Source organism: Buceros rhinoceros, unplaced genomic scaffold (assembly GCF_000710305.1).
Source record: "Buceros rhinoceros silvestris isolate BGI_N320 unplaced genomic scaffold, ASM71030v1 scaffold19653, whole genome shotgun sequence".
Lineage (NCBI taxonomy): Eukaryota > Metazoa > Chordata > Aves > Bucerotiformes > Bucerotidae > Buceros > Buceros rhinoceros.
This window is the reverse complement of record NW_010403280.1, coordinates 37129-55874: the sequence shown is the minus strand read 5'-3', so window position 1 is coordinate 55874 and position 18746 is coordinate 37129.

The following is an 18746-nucleotide window of genomic DNA, read 5'->3' as shown; positions in this document are numbered from 1 at the left end:
CTGCTGAAGGTACGGGGGTTTTTATTCATTTCTTCCTCTGTCTATGAAGAGGGGAATGCAAGAACACCATGGAACCAATTCCACTTGAGCGATAACTGATGGAATGCCAAGACAACGTAAGCAGGAATCAAATTTTGCAATACCAGCATATAGTAAGGTTGAATGTCTCTTACTTTCCCCAGAGAAGTTATTGAGAAGAGCTGGGAAAAGGCTGCTACACAAGCAAGAGCTTTCAAGAAGGAGGTGAATTTGTCAAAACTCAGTTATGTTAATTATGCACTGATTTATAACGCAAGGAGGTTGACTGGCATTGAGTAACTTCAAGGAGGAGTTTAAGATCTCAGAGAAAAGATCACAATTCTGAGAGGTACTGAGAAACACCCCAAAGGCTTCACTGCTCACATCACTCCATCTCCAAAAATACAACAGTACTGTAAGCCTCATCAAAATCCTTCAGGTGTAATCTGCTCTAATTCCCTTCTCATTTCAATAGAGCAAATCCTATGGAGCAGCAGAGATACCTGAAAAAAAGTCTATCGTTTTAACTTCTTAAAAACAAAGCCCTTAAAATGGGACCATGACTGCAGTGACTACACTGTTACCTATGACACAAGAGTAATACCATGAGATACTGTTAAACTCTAACTTCAGCATTTGGCTGTTGATACAAATAACTAAATTAAACACAACCAGCAGGGAGAGGGGAGCCCTGTCTGTGTCATGGGAAGAACTGCACGAATGAATTAGCATTCCAGTTACAAGCATGAAAAGGCTGTGCCTAAAAACCTGACTTTATTATCAATGCACCACAACAGCAAAGCTCAGAGGGACAATCTCCACATAGCCCCAGTCCCCTGGAAACACTTGGTAAGAGGAAAGGGCTTGTGATAGAAGGCTTTGTGTGAAAGAACCTCCAAAACCACACGAAATTTGCACAGGAGTGACCTCAATATCATTTGATGAACAACAAGATCCTGGGTGTTCGTATGAAAACACTCCTGCTGTTTGCTAAGATTAGAGACCGACCTCTCGAGCTCAGAACTAAACCGAACCAAAACATCATGTAATGCACCACGGCTATTTTGTTATGTTATTGTCAGAGTGCAACTGCCCACGTCAAATCAAGTACATGTGCACTGATAACGAGAAATGTAAGAGAAAACAGAGCAATGCTGAATTAGATGGTAAGTAAGCTCACCGGGAAAATACAGCTCTTTGCTGGACCACAGAAATGAGTTGCAAAAGAAACTCAGAATATGCAGTTTCAAGGTCACAAGTTTTCTGTTTTGTGACTAGACCTATCACAGAGGAAATAAAAATCAGCATTCAGCTTTGCTTTGCTTTTTTTTGGACTAAGTTTTGCTTTCTTTCTAGCCTTTCCCTCTCCCCCCTGAAATCATCCCATCACCTGCCAACATGCGATATCTCAATCTCCTTTGGTGTTAGTTATTCTGTGAAAGCAGCCAGGCAAATAAATGATTAAACTATCTTTATCCTCCAGCTATCATAATTGAAAGAAAAGGAAGAGTTGATTTAAGCTTTGGAACAGCGTAGTGGTATCCTGGGAAACTCCAGCAGAGAATCAAGGAACAAACACTCAGGTGAACAAGGGGCAAACAGGCTGCAGAGGTACGAGCTGTGGTTTACAGCTTCACTTCAAAAGGCCCTTCAATTCTGCCATAACGCATCCGTAGCTCACTAAGAACAGAGTTTTGGTACACCCTAGGTTCCAGTCACTTGGCACATGCTCCGTGAAAATTACCGGTGACACAAAACGCCACCCACAGACACAGCACCCAGAACATTGCAGTGGCCTTAACGCAACGAGCACAGGAGAGCAAAGCAGCTGCGGTCCGACCAGTGGCAAGCGTCACGTTGGTGGTCACAGTACCTCACGGCCAGAACAACTGTAACATGTACCGCCTGGGAATGGCTTGGGGTGTCAGTCAGTCACTCTGGGGACACCTAAGGTTTGAGTCAGTTTATATTTGGTATCACAGGAAAAGCATAATGGGTTTTTGGATGTGGGGTCAAAGGATAAAATCTCAGCAGCCCCATGAAGTTTACACGTCTGCTCATCAATCCTGCTGGTTAGCTCGGTGAGACAAGGAGACCACGGGATTTTTCACATCGTAATCTACTGAGAAGCTGAGAAGAATGAAAAGACAGAAGAGGAGAGTTTGACTAACATTCCGGGAACACTGCAGACCAGCTGGAATAGACACGTATCAATGGCGTGAATCCATACACACCCAGAGCACACCATCCCACCAGCAAGAGAAATGCTAATGATGAAATGAACCACCTGGTAGAAAACATTCTTCAAGGAAAAGTAAAGGCCCTGGTTTAAACCCTTCCTTTTATGTTTGCTTTATTGCTGATGAAGTAGTTCCTATGTAATAATTTGTACATGCAGAAAATAAGAAAAAATTAATATGAGCTACATTTAATTTTGTGTACGATCCACAATAATTCTATAAACTAATAATGATAGAAAATACATGTTAAAATTATTAAATGTAACTGGTTAAACAAAGATATATTAAGATAAGATATATTAAGATATATTAAGATATATTAAGATAAGATATATTAAGATGTGTGTGTCAGCTTCAGTGACTTTATATTTATGAATGCCATTCAGTTGTCTCTCTTGAGCTCTTAATAAAGGTCAGAGATCCATATACCTCTTAATAACAGCAGATGTTTGGAGATAAGCCAGAGTCAGTTAAAGTCCCGCTTGCTCAGTGGGGTACAAGAACTTCCACTAGCACAACAGACTGGCTGGCTGGCTTGGGGAAGCACCAATACAGCTTCACAGGAAAAAGATTTTGTTTCATTTCCTTTACTGCTTTGGCGTGACCTTGTCCTTTCAGCAGCCAGGAGGGATTCCCCCTCCCCAGGTCTGTGGTCTTGGTACCAGATGGGAAGCTTGGGGGTTTTGTGCGCAGCCCTCAAGACACCCAGCTTTGTCACCTCCCTGTGAGGGGGAAGGGATTATGTACGAGTGGAATATTGGGAAAAATTCAGCATAACCCAGTGAGGTTAAACAAAATTACCCTCCCTGTGCTGAGGCCATCTGTCACTCCAATTTCATCAATACCCACCTGCCTTCAATGGTGTGTGCTTGAAACACACACCCTCATCGAGGACACTCCTCCCAACGTGAGCTCAAGAGCAGCCATGTTTCACACAGAAGTTCTCAGACCTGAGCTAGCTGAGGGGCAGGTTGGAACCTGGTTTCCTTCCCCAACAACAACCTTTTCAACACGTGTCTAGCAAGAGACTTCCCTGTCATTCTCAGAGATCTTTCTCCTCTTTGAGGGTTTAATCTTCCCTTCCTTAGGGAATGTGTATTGAGAAGAGTTTAGGGGGTTTTGTTTTTCATCACTTCGGCTGCATCCCAAGTCTGGTTTCGAAAAGTCTAGAACTCCCCTCTGCCTCATACAGAACAGCGATGAACTGAAACATCTGCTCCAAAGAACTTCACTCTGAGACAGTGACAAAAACTAGGGAGACATGACAAATAGCGGTAATTTGCCCAGCGTGCACAAATTCTCAGTAAAGAGGAGTTAAAGCAGCTTTGTGTGGGCCAGAGTGAACCAAAGCCATGCCAAATACCTACTGCAACAGCAACACCTCTAGCTAGGTTTCCTCACCATCTCAACAGGCAGTACTCTGCTTATTGACTATGTAGCCAGCTCAGCAATTTTCTTCCATCAAAAGTAAATCCCTCATGGGTCATACACGAGTGCTCGGTCGCTCTGCGTGAAAGCCTCCTGTGAAGTTACGCTGGAGTTCCAGCTGACAAACTTTCAATAAGAACCTTTCTTCTCTCTTCCATACGAGGGAACTGATAAACATCTGGTCCTTGGAAATTACTTTGTGATGTTTGGATTTTGTACCAGCAAACTACTCTCACACACTGTGGTATACCATCACATGACACTGTGCTTTTCCAAGAAAAACCTAGTAAAACAAAACTACTTTATTACCACAATTTCTTGTTGCTTAGAAGTTACATAATTGCTGTGCAATCTCTTATAGGATCTTATTTATTTCAGCTTTAATTATTCACTTCAATGAAAGGATTCTTTCATAAAATGAATCTTTTCACTTTAAAAAAAAATAAGTCTTCTTTTCTTCACTGTATGTATTTTGTTTACCACTTGCCAAACTGTTATTTCACATATGTGAAAAGAAAACTGGACGGAACACACATGAAATAAACCATTGGCAAAGGGAGCATGAGGGCTTGCCACTGGGAAGGTTAGCTTCACAAGAAACGCCTTCTACTACTTCCAAAATCAACAAACCTATTAAAACCCACCCCCCAAACCTCATAAAAAGGAAAAGTAAAGATTTGTGTGAGACGAGAAGGAATTTTTCAGGTAACTCTGCATTTCCAAGTTATTTAAATCATCCTCAAAAGACTTGCCTGGTTCAGCCGTACGTTCGTTGGAACACGAGGGTTCACCACCCCGAGGAAGGACAGAAGATGATGCAGCACCAACTTTATTGAAGTCCATATTCCCTGCTTGTTTAGCGAGACTGAAAACTCCCGACGACATCAGCAACAATTCTGATGAGATTTTGAGGAAAGAGCACTTGAGTGCTGCTGCTTTCATTTATTTTTATTCCATCTTGCTCAGTCCATAGCCTACAGAGAATCTGTTTCAGGCCATAAGGCACATTGCATTTCCTTCATTTGAGAGATGAGGAGGAAGAATATATTAAAAAGCAGTGTTCTGACACCCTGTGGGTGCGATTCTCTGCAGAGTAACAGTTGATTTCAAGACAGGAATTTGTTGCGCACACAGTTTTTGCACCTCTCTAGTTCTCAGCTGTAGTAGAAAATTGTTTTCAGCCAAAAACAGGCTTGTAAAATTATTTCATTAAGCAGCTGCATCCCACCAATATTGCACAGATTTTGTTGCCAGGAAAGTTTTCTAGGTGCAGATTTTCTAAAAGGAATCTCAAAGATGGAGCGTTAGGGCAGACACAAGTAAAGCAAAAGTAGTACTGCAGAGCTGCCACGTCACTTCACTGTGCTACAGAAACACTGTGTGAAGAATACACATAACTGTAAGGAACTTTAGATTACCAAAGATGTACTAAGAATCAGATTAAATTATACCATCAGCTATTTCCTTGGGCAGAACAGGTCAACTCTGCAGCTAGGACAAGGTTAGATGCCTTTCAACCCTGCCACAGCCAAAACACAAGTCAAAGACAGCCCCCAGCCCCCCATGAAATACTAACTTTTAGAATAATTTTAAAGTAAGTAATTTTCTGACAATTTTTCAGAACTTTACAGGTGGGAAACAATGAAAGTGAGGTTGAACTTCTGGACAAAAAACCAGTCAAGAGCTAAAACAAAACCTGGACAGGATTTAAGGAGCCCCGATTGCTCCTTTTCTGCTAGAAATGCACATTCCTTTGCAGACCCAAAACGAAATCAAAGATTTATGACAAATTAAGCTGTCCTTTCATCTCCAGCACAACCCCAAATTTTGGTTCAAATGTAGTTATTAAGCAGAAAGTCACACGTCTACAGCACTGCGCAAAATACCGGCAGATCAGAATGCTTAAAGGTCTCATTAGCAGAGATTGTTGCCTTTCAACTCTGCTCTTCCCTCGCCCTTAGTAGCTCTCAGAAGATCCTAGCAGGTATAAACACGCTCTCTTTTAATTACAGAACCGGATTACTGCTGTAACTGATTCCCAGTTTCAGCAAATTATAATCAAGTCCCCATTGTGCATAACAATCAGGTAATGGCCAAAGAAGCCATAACAAAAGAAAGCTTTAATGAAGAAAGCTGGAGACGTGCCAGGGTTTCATGGCAGCGCCCTCAAAAAGAAAGCGAAGTTACAATCTGTATTGAAGATGAAGAGAACCTTTTAATCCAGATGGCCAGAACTAAACGAGGCAGCACAGGGAAATTTTGATCAAAAGCTTGTTCAACATGAAAGTACCAAAATTCCCCCAGCAAACTGCTGCTAATTATTTCAAAGAGGTTGCACGTTCATTTCGCATTGTGAGGAGCTTTGGGGGAAAATGCAGGATGAAGGTGTTGCTCTCCCTGTGATAATTCACTTCACCAACTTTTTTTGACAAGAGTGGAGCGGTTTGGCCGCGAGAAATTCGTTTTGCTGCCATTTATTTGGGGAAATTTTTGGACAGTTACATCATAAAATTTTAAAGGAGTTTGCAAACTTAATTTGAAATTATTTCTGATGAGTATACTCTTAGTTTTAAGATACAGCTGAGTAAACTGCAGCTACTGCAACAGAAACTTGACAAGGTCCTTAGTTTCGGCATTGTGTTATTAATACAGAGGGGATCCAGATTTCAGTTTGCTTTGCTTTGACACCCTCAGACGTGCTGATGCGCTTCTTGGTAATATTGGCTGTCCTCGCCTCGCCTCACCTCCTGGCTAGCAGAAAGGACGGGAGATTTCCCATTTTGCCCCACTACAAAGAGACCGTCATCGTCATAGACTCGTCCTTGGATGTGTGCGAACAGGTCACTTGCTGAACGGCTCCCAACAGCGCTGCCTCCAATGAGTCGGCACAAGATCATCTGCTATCAAGCAGTAATTTACAGCCAGTAAACCGTTGAGTATTTCCAAACCCCTCATACCATTCTTTAGCAATTAAATGTAAACATGCCATTTTTGATGGAGCAATGTAGCAGGAAGAGGTGTTGGGGTTTCTAACTCTCTGCTTCTGGGAGTTTTACACAAACAGCAGAGTGGAGAAGTACACGTCGGTGATTCCTCAGCTGCTCTGTAACAGGATTCTGACCTTTTGCAAAGGTTTGTGTTGATGAAATAAAACCACCATAAAATCATAAATGATTTAGAAATCATAGAGACCAGTCAAGCCTGAACCAGAATATTTTACTCTCCCAAACCCACCTAGAACCCGTTTTTTTAACTGCTTACTCGGATTCTGATGCTTACACCCATATCTTTGGCCTTTTTGCTGAGGCCAAGCTGGTGCTGGACCACGGGATAAATCACGGTGACGGTTACGAGTTAGCACTACCAACTCAGACACAAAAAGAAAGAATACTTGTGAGTGTCCAGAGGGCTGTGTTGCTTCACAGCCTCTGCTCCTTTCCTTCGCCCCAGGAACATCAGAGCCCACCCTGTCATTTCTGCACCCTGATGCTACCCCTGTGCGGTTCTGGAACACCAGAAGTGATCTGGGTTTTGACAGAGTGACTTTTGGCTCTTGCTTAAGATAGTTTTGGTTGAAAGAAGATCATTGACTCTTTGGTTTGTATTTTTCCATGTATAATTTTCTGACAGCAGTAACCTTTGAAAGTCTGCCAGGCTCCCTTAAATGAGAGGGAACCTGCCAAATCTGATCAGTCTGGCTCAGTGCTGATGTCCCTAGTTATGCTTTATACTTCAGTTATTTGTGTGCAGATACAGAAGGCGGCTTTTTATCTCTGTTAACCCCTCTCCTGCTCCCAGCCACAGAACAGCTTCTACCTGCGTGCCCAGAAGTACAAGATTCTGCCCTTCTCAGTTCTACCCAGCAGATGAAAGGAGCCAAGGAAATCTCGCTGAGAGCAGACATGGTACACACAGGTTTAACAGAAGAGTGGAAACTAAGGCTGAAACATCTGTCTGGAACCCCAGGCAACAGGTCCATACTGGCTGCCTCCCATTTTTCCATTTCTAAGTGTTATCAATTGCCCTATGAGCTCACTCAGCATTAACAAACTATTATTGACATGAATCAAAACCAGAAAATATATTGCAGCAGCTGATCTTGCTCTGAATTCAAAGTTGTACTGTGGTGATAACAGCATCTCCTGGAGTACTTGCAGATTGAGCAGTAGAAAGTGGATCTTGTCCAACAGCCACAACAAGAGCTTTTATGGGCATGCAAGGCGTCATGCCCCTTCGGCAACGAGCAACCCAGTGCTGTTGACTCCCCTGTGCCCCCCTTTTTTCAAACAAAGCTCTGCTGCAATATTGCCAACAGAAGGGTTTCTGCTGCACCGAGAGCTGCTGCTGCCACATTAATGGTGCAGTGGTTCGTTGTGCCAGTAAAATATGAACTGCCACTTGCAAGAGTTTAGGCACAGGGCAGGAAAAGCTGGTACCTATGTAACTACTGCTGTGGTCGACTGTTCATCAAAAACAGCCTTGAAAGAAGCAAGAAAGACAAAACAGAACAAAACCACATGTGACATCTATTAATGACAAATACAGAAGGAAAAAACTAGTTGAGGAGAAAAGACCAAAATTGCCAAAATAATTGCAAAATGCAAAAAGAAGAAGAAAGGCAGCAGCTGGCCTATGGAACTGAATTTTTCCGGCTTATCTCCAGAGCCCACGGAAAGCCATGACATAGGACCAGACCTGCTCCTCTACCTGTACTTGCTAATTGGAACAGCAGTGGCTCCTGCTCCAAAGCTCTACTCCCTCCGCTGCTGCTACAAGAGAATTCTTAGTATAATTAAGTTAAAAATTCCAAAATACCAAACCGAAATAAACACTGGAGAACAAATTATTATAAAACGCTCATTAAAATGTCCCCCCAAATCGAGGTGGTGTTTATTTCTGGAATGCTCGCAATTGTTTTTTAAGGGAGTCATAAAAATTCCTCACTCACCAGGAGCACATTCATGAGAGCAATGAATTGCCAGAGAAATTTCAAGAGAAATATCTTTTGATACAAGTTTTTTTTTAAAAAAAGTTTTTAAACTAATAGTTTTATTCCTTAAAATGAGCAAAGATTTGCTTACCATGTAAACAATGAACATTAAGGGGAAAAAAAAAATAAGTCTTGTAACCTAAATACAATACCTATTGTCTGGACTTCCCCATTTCCATGAAGAACATCTGATTTTCATTTTGGATTGGAACGTTCTGCTCAAATTACTAGTATACTGGGATTTAATTTAATTTAATTGCAAAATTTCAAGATCAGCGACTTCAGCTCTGATCTGATCAGCATTCCATAACATTCTAACTCTGGGAACAAGCATTTAATGTTGAATCCTTGCTGAAATAAGTTGTGATGATCTCAGAGTGAACAGTAGTTCTCTTCAGAAAAAATATCACATAAAACTCAGCTCCTCTGGCAGCTTTCATCTCTGCTTGGCCAGGGAGAATCTGGCTAGTGACTGGGTATCTCTCCAATTCCAAGAACTTCCAGTATTTTTCTGTGAAGAGATACTCAGTTGCCAGAGATGATAAACTAGACTTAAAATGTGCTTAAGTCATTGGAGAGAACAATGAGGACCGAGTTCTCTCTGGTATTTCCTTCCCTTGGCTCTTCTGTGTGGTGCAGAAAGGTGTAGAGAGACCCGAGCTGAGGGGTCTCCATAAACTGTTGGTAACAGAGGGGCCTCCTGATGCTTTTCGTTTGTGTGTGAGGGTGACATCGTTAGTAATGTCAACACATTCCGGCTTGTCATGGAAGACCAAAACACGTGGCCTAAGAGGCCAACAGCAGTTTTCATACAAAAGACTCTGCAACTGCAATACGGCAGATTTAGTTCAGCTTTCCCCTCTTTTCATGGAATTCTGGTGAGATTACAGCATTATTTAGGAGACACACACACAATACGAAGTTAAAACAAGCTCCAGTAAAGAGTATAGACAGCCCTACTACAAACTCTTGATGGAGAATGCAAGGGCCAGAAGCAGATGGGCTGATGGCTGTCTGGACGCACCGCAAGTCACATCCCTTTAAATCACACCTGATACTCCACAGTCAAGAAAAACAGGCACTGACAATGCCTTATTGCTCACCGGGAACACAACTATTGGAAGGCACGTGTTTGCACCAGAAGAATGGGAACTCAACCACTACTAAACCAACTTTATAGGTAAAATGGATGAAGGCTGAGGCAGGGCAATTGTGCTGTGAGCCCAGAAACCAGCCTACGGGCCATCCTGTCCTCATATGAAGTGCCAGTCTCTGCAAAGAACAGCATTTAACTACGAACAGAAATACATTTAAATGTAAACCAGTTAAGAGCTTCACAGTCACTATCAATGTCATGTTACTTACTCTCACAGAATATTGTGAAAGAAAAAAGAGATGGAAGAAAATTTCCAAATTCTTTAACATTACAACCTGCTCAGGAGAAGTACAAGAACGAACCATTTATGAACAGTGTTTCCATATGGTGTTCTGATAGAAAACCAAGTCCACTACTGAAGAGAGGATGGGTTAGAAGCTTTCCTGTGCCCACTCACTGCTACTATTCTACGAAAATAACACAAATAAATATAACAGAACTGCCTGTGTGAAGAGTTTACCATTAAATAACATGAAGTTTGTCAATCTGGAGGTTGAAAAGATGAATGTTTTTATTACAAATTGTGCAGAAGCACATTCAAATTAAAACATGCAGATGACACAAAGTCACACAAAGAGGTAGGAATCAAATGGAGAAATTATGGGTGACATAACAGACATGAGAGAGTGATGTGCTACAGTGAAATGCCAAGTAAGCTACAGGTCAGACTGAAGTCAGAGAATGAGACAGTGGAATCTCATCGCTAAAATGACAGCGATGATCCATCTTGGAAAACTAAAGCAAGACTGAGAAAAATTTAAAAATAACAGGAGCGGAAGGTTTAAACAAAACTGTATTGGAACAGGACTGGAGCAGTTGATAGTGAACTGGAACAGCACAATAGAAGGACGAGACGTTTTGAATGCTTAAAAGAAAACATTTGTGGCCCATGAATGAAATAGTTCCATCTCTCAACAACAACAAAACAATCACAGCAAAAGGGAAACCACTAAAGTATTTAAGAGGAAAAAAAATAATAGCAGTTTGCATAATAACAATGGGTGTGACTCTGTCAATATAAGCAGAAGGGAGACAACAGGAACTGTTGAAAAATACCTTTGGGTGGGAAGCAGCAAGAAAAATGAGCTGAAAGCTCACAAGACAAGACAAATTCCAGCTGGGGTGTTCTGAGGACTAACAGACCGTTCCTAATTGCTGCTAACATGTAACAGTGGTAGGGGCTCTTTTCCGTTCTTCCCTGCCGTCCTCACCTCTACAGATACCCAGAGCAAAGGGACTGCCAGCTCTCCAAGATTTAGGTTCTGCGATGTCCCATACAGCCTGGCCCATGACATCAAACGTTCACACGTTCCCATGCCATTTGGAAGGTTTTGCGAGTGGCCCAGGAAACACCTTCCACCCGATCGGCTGGGCAGGCCCTCCTCTACCTCCCAAATGGGCAGCACATGTGTTTCCAACACAAGGTGTTCGGGCTAGCCCGGTGGGTTGGGTTGGTTTTCAAACAGTGGTTTGGTTTTGGTTTCCTACAGTTCTGAGCGACCAACCCTCCGCAGTGCTCCCCACCTGCTCACATTTAGAAATCCACACCGGTGTGTCCCCATCGTCCAACACCGCACAGTCTGCTGGACTGCTGAAAAACCCATTCGTGTGGACAGGCTGTGTCAGGAACCATCCTGACTGCTCTCTGCATCGAACAACAACTGGACAGCGCTCTGTTAACAGGAGAGAATCTATCATTTTCCCATTCTCTGGCCTGTGTTAAGCACATCCCCCTCAGAAACGACACACTATGGACTGGGATTCTCCTTCCCTCCCTCTCTTTGCGCTATCTACCCAGGGACTCACTCCTTGGCTGTAAGAGCCATACTTCAGAAGACAATGTATCTGAAAAATGACAGCTTTTATTCTGCAGGGGACCGATTTATTAATGCTGAGAGCTTAATTTAGTAACCAGACTCTATTTGAAGAGAAACCCCCCCACACCTGATCATGGAACAGTTGGATGAGGAACCCATTCCAGCTTTTGATGTCATTTTGTCCCAAATTCAAAGTTAACTTGAAGACTGGGAAAGCACTTTTCCAGTTCGCTGAAATCCAGTCTCACACTGGATTCCATCCAGGTCTATACCTCAAAGGCAAAAGGGACTTAGTCATAATTTTACATAACTAAATTCCTGAGTCACATTACAGAGGGAGAGTCAAATGAAACTCTGAAAACTCCATTGCGGATTTTCTTTTTATAGTATTGCCAGTAAGAAACAAATGTTGTAAGACTATTTCAAAACGTAAAGCCTTTCATCATTGATTATTGCTCATTTACCAGCGCTCACATTAATACACACAGTTCTGCAGCACGGTAACAAGAGCAAACAATGACTGCTCAGCTAATGACCCAATAAATAATTTGTAATTAACCAGCTGTTAATATAATAACCCTTTCAAAACATCTTTGCAGTATACAGACTTCATGGAATGGAATGCAGCTGCCTAGGGAACGTTACTGGCTGTCACACTAGTCTCTGCGCTGGGTTAATGAAGCAATGCGAAAACGCAGCCAGTTTTATGCAGCTGAGATTAATGGAATGATCAAATTGACGTAACAGGCATTCACCAAACTCTTAATTCCCAGAGAACAAGAGACCTTGCAGCAGCCCAGCACACCGCAGGGCTGTTACCAATTTATGTTTCATGGTTCCTTCTAATTACACTAACTTTGACTAAATTCTGGAGATGCTGCAAGAAAAAAAGCCAAATTTAAGTTCTTTGTTTCTAAAGCCACATTCTCCCACCTCCTCTTTGCCCGAAGCCTGCAATCTCTGTTCTTCTAAAGTCCTCTAGGCCCCTCTTGGCCTCTGAACATTTAAAACTCTCTTGGCCTCCCCAGCATTTCAACAGGCTGCAGAGCCCTTTCCAACTACAGCAGTGGTCACGCCCTTCGTGCCCAGCACAGCGCAGTTTTTAGGCTTCTGCTGGCACTCAACCTCCTCTCGCTCAGACACACACCACCAGCACATGGGCATCGCTGTCGCTCATCTTTGAGCTTCCTCCTGTTGGCTTCGCAGGTACTGGCTGCTCTCACCAGGTTTGGTCTCCAAGGTCCAGACACAGAGGACACTCCTCCACAAACCTGACAGACCGTTGCCTCTCTCACATGCACAGGAGCAGCAAGCCACTTAAGGAACATGCTTAAATTGATGTGTCGATCCTGTTCATTCTGATGCACGTCACTCCAGTTATAATAAATATTAGCTTCATTTTGCTGTGCAAATGCCCAGTTTCTCTCTTCCTGTAAATGATCTAGCAATTGGAGACTTAAAGAATACTACAATAAAATCCATCATTCGCTCAGCGCCAGTTAACAGCCGTCAAACCTGCTGATTCATTCCATCAGCATTTATCGTGCTTCATTTAGTCTAGATCTGAACGTTTTCAACAAAATAATGAAGTTATATATAACTCAAAGCGGCAGCACCCATAAATCCTTCAAGCCTTTGGCAACTTCTTTAATCGCAAGTAATCGTGTTTCCTTGTATAACAAGTCTTGTGATGTCTGTAATAGCATCTCACTATAGTAACAACAGTCTTAACGTTATAGCTCTCTGGCATGCCTGAAGTGTTAATCAGACCCCATATTTAAATTAGAAATTAGAGGACTCCTGATACTCTTCCTGAAACAGATACACCAATGAGAGCCTCCTAAAATTGCAAAAAAAAAGTATAATAAAGATTAAGAGTAAATAAATGTACAATAAAGATACCAGAGCCAAACACTGCAGCTTTACTACCTCGTCCCTTCACATTAAAACAATGTTTCTAAAGAGGCAGACTATTCAATACGCAATTTTCTCTGTCACAGGTTCTTTCCTTTCACTTTGGAACTGAGGAGAGCAAAGAAAAATCCCACTTTACAGCAGGTTTTATGCTAGAACTGGGAATATCATTCTCCTTTGAAAGCAAAAGGTTCAATGAGCATAAAATGCATTCTTTAATTAAGAAATTTCTGTAGGAAAGTAACATTTTTCTCTTATAAGCAAGCTTAAATGTGAGCAGTTTTCCAAATACACTGATCACTTGCTAGCATCGTCCAGAGAACTCATGTAGCACCCTCCACCAGCAATTATGTATGAGATAAGGATTTACTAATGCTTCTGTTTAAAAAGTGATTTTTAATGATGAACCTTGAGTGAGAGTTTAACCTCACTTAGCAAAAAATCATGATTGTGACCTTTACGCTTCAGTTTACCTAAAAATACATTTAACAGCAAGAACCTCCTTTCCCAAATCTCCCATAATGATCACCAATTTCCACTGCATAAAAACAAAATTCAGTTAGCTCCCTGAGCTTTACCAACAGCTTTCAGCCATAACCAAGATTTTACTTTGTTGAGTAATCCAAATAGAACCTGCAAGCATAAATCTACAGACTGAGTGCACGTGAAGCAGAATTAAATTCCGTATTAAATGATTTGATCTACATTAAACCCAGAAAACAGAAATATCCCAAGAGTAGCCCCAACACACACAACCTCTGTAATTCCAAGCAAGGCTGGTTTTAAAGCATTTCCTTACCCACCTAAAAGCCTGAGCTTGTGTTTTACAGCTTGGACTCAATGCAAAGGCTGTCCCCACTTGATCCAGGCCTCTCCTCACTGTGAAAGCAGCAAGAAATCTGACTGCCATGATGGCTGTAATAGTAAAGTCAAACTCTCACATGAGAGCTACAAAGATGCTCTTAAATTCTTTATCTAAATGAACCTTCACCATTCAGCTTCCACAGTTAGTATTTCCTACAGCGAGGAAACTCCTGCAAAGAGGATTCTGTTGGAGGCTGGAAATACCATTTTATTTCACATTGGTCCCCTCTTTGTCCATTATCTTTTTCAATTCTACTACAAATTAAAATCAAGCCTGAACGACCTGGCTGACTGCCCCTGAAAAGACGTGCGGGATATCAGAATTTATTCGATATAAGACTATTTCCTGTGGAGAAAGTAATTAAACCAGTTTCCGTGACTGATACACTTCCCCAGCCAACTCCAGCCTTTCAAACACGGCCGCACGGTGATGGCAGGAACAGCAGCGTTACCACTGTTGGGGTATGCGCTGTGGGTGGAGGGGCAGATCCAGAGAGTGGTCCGGCTACATCACTCACCCAGGAAGAAGAAAAGGCTTCGCAACTGCCAGCTAAGGCAACGAATATGAACTGCGTGTTTTCCCAAGGGCTGTCCAGAGAAATGGTGTTTGTGGGAAGAATGAGTCACAGGACAGCAAACTTCACATGCTGCAGTTACTCAGAGTGAGGAGACAAAGGGAATCGATGATTTTTTCTAAATAACCAAGAAACATTAGCAAAACCAGCTGTTGCACTGTGAGGATTTTAAATAGCTCTGCTCTGCCTTCACATTCTCTTCCAGTAGTAGTTTTGTCTTTGTCTTTTCAACTTGCCGTCGGGGTTTGCTGTTATTGGCACGCTGGCTCAGTAGACACAAGATAAATAAACTTTTCAACAACATAAACAGTTTTAGAACTGTATCTCTTAACCCTTGTCCCCTTGAGAGGTTGGAAAGCAATTACTTAATTCTTTACAGGTTTACTTGAGCATCCCTTCTCTCTTTCTGTGATCTGTCTCTCTGCTATAATTATAACAGAATAAATTAGCATCTTAGGAGTTACCTCCATCTAAACCGCAGTTTGTCTCTTTTCCTGAGCTATGTGCTGTTTGTATCTATTGATTAACCTCCAGAATTTCACGCTTAACTCACAGGGGATCAAATTCATTGCCAAATTAATAGGCTTGAGTCAGTACTTCAGAATTACATAAATTTATTTTGCGTATAAGTACTTAAACAGAAGCTATAGTTTAAGATAACAAAGTGCTGGCACATATAGACTAGTTCTCCAAAATTATTTCTATAATCTCGCTGCTTTACGGTCATTCCAAATAGACGAGTTTTATTATGTTTACTTTTGTGTTTTCACTGGAAGAAAGTCAATTCCCTTGTTATCTTAATTGGCTATGAAAGAGTCCTGTGTCATTAAAAAATCATTTTACAACAATTTACACTTCAATGCGACGCCAACCCCTGCATGTACGTCTTCACACACGGCGATTCCAGCACGCCTGCCATGTGCAGCCTGAGTCCCTGGAACTCACAGCAGGACTGAAACAGGCACTCGTTCATGGTGGTGCTTCAGCTGGGGGCAATGCTGACACGTGTATCTGAGATAATTCTCAAGAGGACTTCCACAGGTAACTTAAGGGTTAGTTTTAATCAATTTGTTTTAGGACATTTATCTGAGCCTGATTTATTTTTCTCTTCCCACTTTACACAATCGCAGTTTTATTTCTTGTACCTCACAAGAACCTCTCGGATCCCCCCACTGGCTCTCAAGCTTTCTTTAACTGGGCACAGAGACACATGCTGCTGAAACAGTCCTGTGTGCTCCCCTTCCTCTGTGACCTGAGAAGTGATTTCTCCAGGCCCATTTTTTAGAGTTAATAGTACTTGTTTCTTCCCAATCTCTTGCTTATCCTGCTGTATGTGGGTAAAGAGCAGACACTTGGCTGCATGAGACTGAAGACAGGAGACTCCCAGAATGACTGAGCTGGAAGGGACCTCTGGAAAGCACCTTGTCCCAACTGCCTGCTCGAGCAGGGTCCCCTAGAGCACAGTGGACTATGCCCAGACAGCTTTTGAGTATCTCTGAGGATGGAGAGTTCACAACCCCTCTGGGCAACCTGTCAATCTAACCTGAAGTCTCATAGCGGGAACCAGTTTCTACGGAAAACCAGTAACTACATGCAAAACTTGTTTTCCATTTTTCACATTCTCAAAGAGCGCCCGAATTACCAACAGGGCCCAAGGACTTGCACTTGGCTTTCCTGCCTTCAGTGATAAAGTGCTGATGAGTTGAGAAAGTTCAACACTAATAAGATTTGCTTCATACATTTTCTTACTCATGTTTTAGCCATGATTTTCACCTTGTACTAAGGCTTGCAGCTCAGCCCGACTTTTCTGAGAGCATGTTGTTAGATTTCAAGGTCTAGCATTTTCCCTTTATCAAAGCCATTCACATTTATCCAAACTGCACTACCGTAAGGTTGCTGTTTAACAATGAAATGACTTTAAAAATCACCATCACGCCCGCAGAATGACAGAAGTTTTCCTGAATACGAAAATAACACAACAAATCCAGCAACGCACAAGCTGCTCTTGCTTCATAAAATATTGCCTGTGAAGTGTAGCTCCAGTGTCCCAGACTCAATACCTAGAGAATGTAACAACTCATTGCTGATTTGAATTAAACTTTCATTTACAAGGAGATGACTTTCCACCAGTTTGCCCTTAAATCACCTAAGAGAAGTCACGGCTAAGGGAGAATTATCACTGAAGTGATAAGATAAGCCAGCCTTACCTTCTCAGGAACAAACAGGCTAATCTTGGAATTAAACCTAACAGTGGAGTTGGTCATTAATTTTTATCCCTTCAAAGCTATCAGGTGGTCTCTCCAGGCCTCCAGCCAGTTTCATAAAAACAAGTATGTTGCAGAGCAGATTTCAGCTAGAAGCCAAGTTATAATGTGCTCAAGAAAAAGATGTTGTAAAAAGGAAACTTCAGGAGAACCTGAATGAGAGCAAGGCAAAGGAAATACCAGCACTCTGCAAAGATGTTCATTAAAGTGTGAATACCAGGAAGACACTCAGGATTGAGCTGAAAGAACACTCAGCAAGAGTTCGGCTAGTATTAATTTTACAGCCTATTCAAATCTGCCTGTTCCATAAATCTCTGTGGAATTAGCGTCAGCTTTAGCCAACAATATTTGCATTAGAGTAGCAATATGGATGTAAATCTTTAAACAATCCTGCCGGCAAAATTATTCCATACCTCAAAGAAAGAAACTCAGGTCACTTTGAAAATTTAAGTAGTTTACAAAGGGGTTTCCAAAGGAGATTTCCACAGAGGAGCAGGCTTTAACAGTGATGCTTTGTTATTAGAATTTGAGATGCTTAATTTCCTCCGAGCATCACGTGAATGAGATTTAACAGTCACTGGCATTAGAGAGAAGTTGTGGAAAATCTGCATGATTTTTCAACACCTCTTCATGTGGCAGTCAACTTCATGCCTTACTAGTTCCACCTGTACGTACAGGAAAAAGAGTAGTTGATAAAGTTGGGAAAACAGTCACTACTCTTTGTGCAGGAAGGTCTTGTGGTCAAAATTACGCGTTGACCACAACAAAATACCAATGCACTCGGTACAGGCGGTAACCAACAGCACAGCTTCTCTTGCACAACTCCAACAAACACCCAAAGAGAATTTGGGAGACGCTTCCAGAGGAAACATTATCAGAACACCAGAAACATGGTTAACAATCAAATACTCTTGCGGACAACATTTAACCGTCTACAAGATGCACTAAGAACATTAAGAACGCGGGGGATGGAGCATATTCATACATAATACAGTAACTCAATTAACGCTCAAACATCCGCCAGTTCGGTGAATGCAGAGACTCGCCTCAAGAAATTCATAGCACCTTTGGGTAAAGCTGCAACAGTATGTGTTTATTGAAATCTGCATCTGGTAGTGATTTGTCCAGCAGTAAACTTTTTTCTTTTTTTCACTCGAACGATCTACAGGGGCCCATATACTCTGCAACTGTTCGCTTGCACTGAGATGCATTTTGTGTAATTTATGTTCTTAATTATAAAACAAAGTTTATCAGCATGTTTGCCTGTGTTGTATAATTTCTTATTCTTCACATGAGAATAATAGAATGCATCCTGAACAGTCTATTCATTCTTCACTGTTACAACAGAAACTGGAATGGAGGAGATTTAATCCCTAAATTATTTTACTTCTTCCTTTTTTACTGGAGATTTTTCCTTTAGAGAAAGAGGAAAACAGAGCTTGAACATCTTCCTAGAAGAGAATTGCTCCCCTTCCCCACC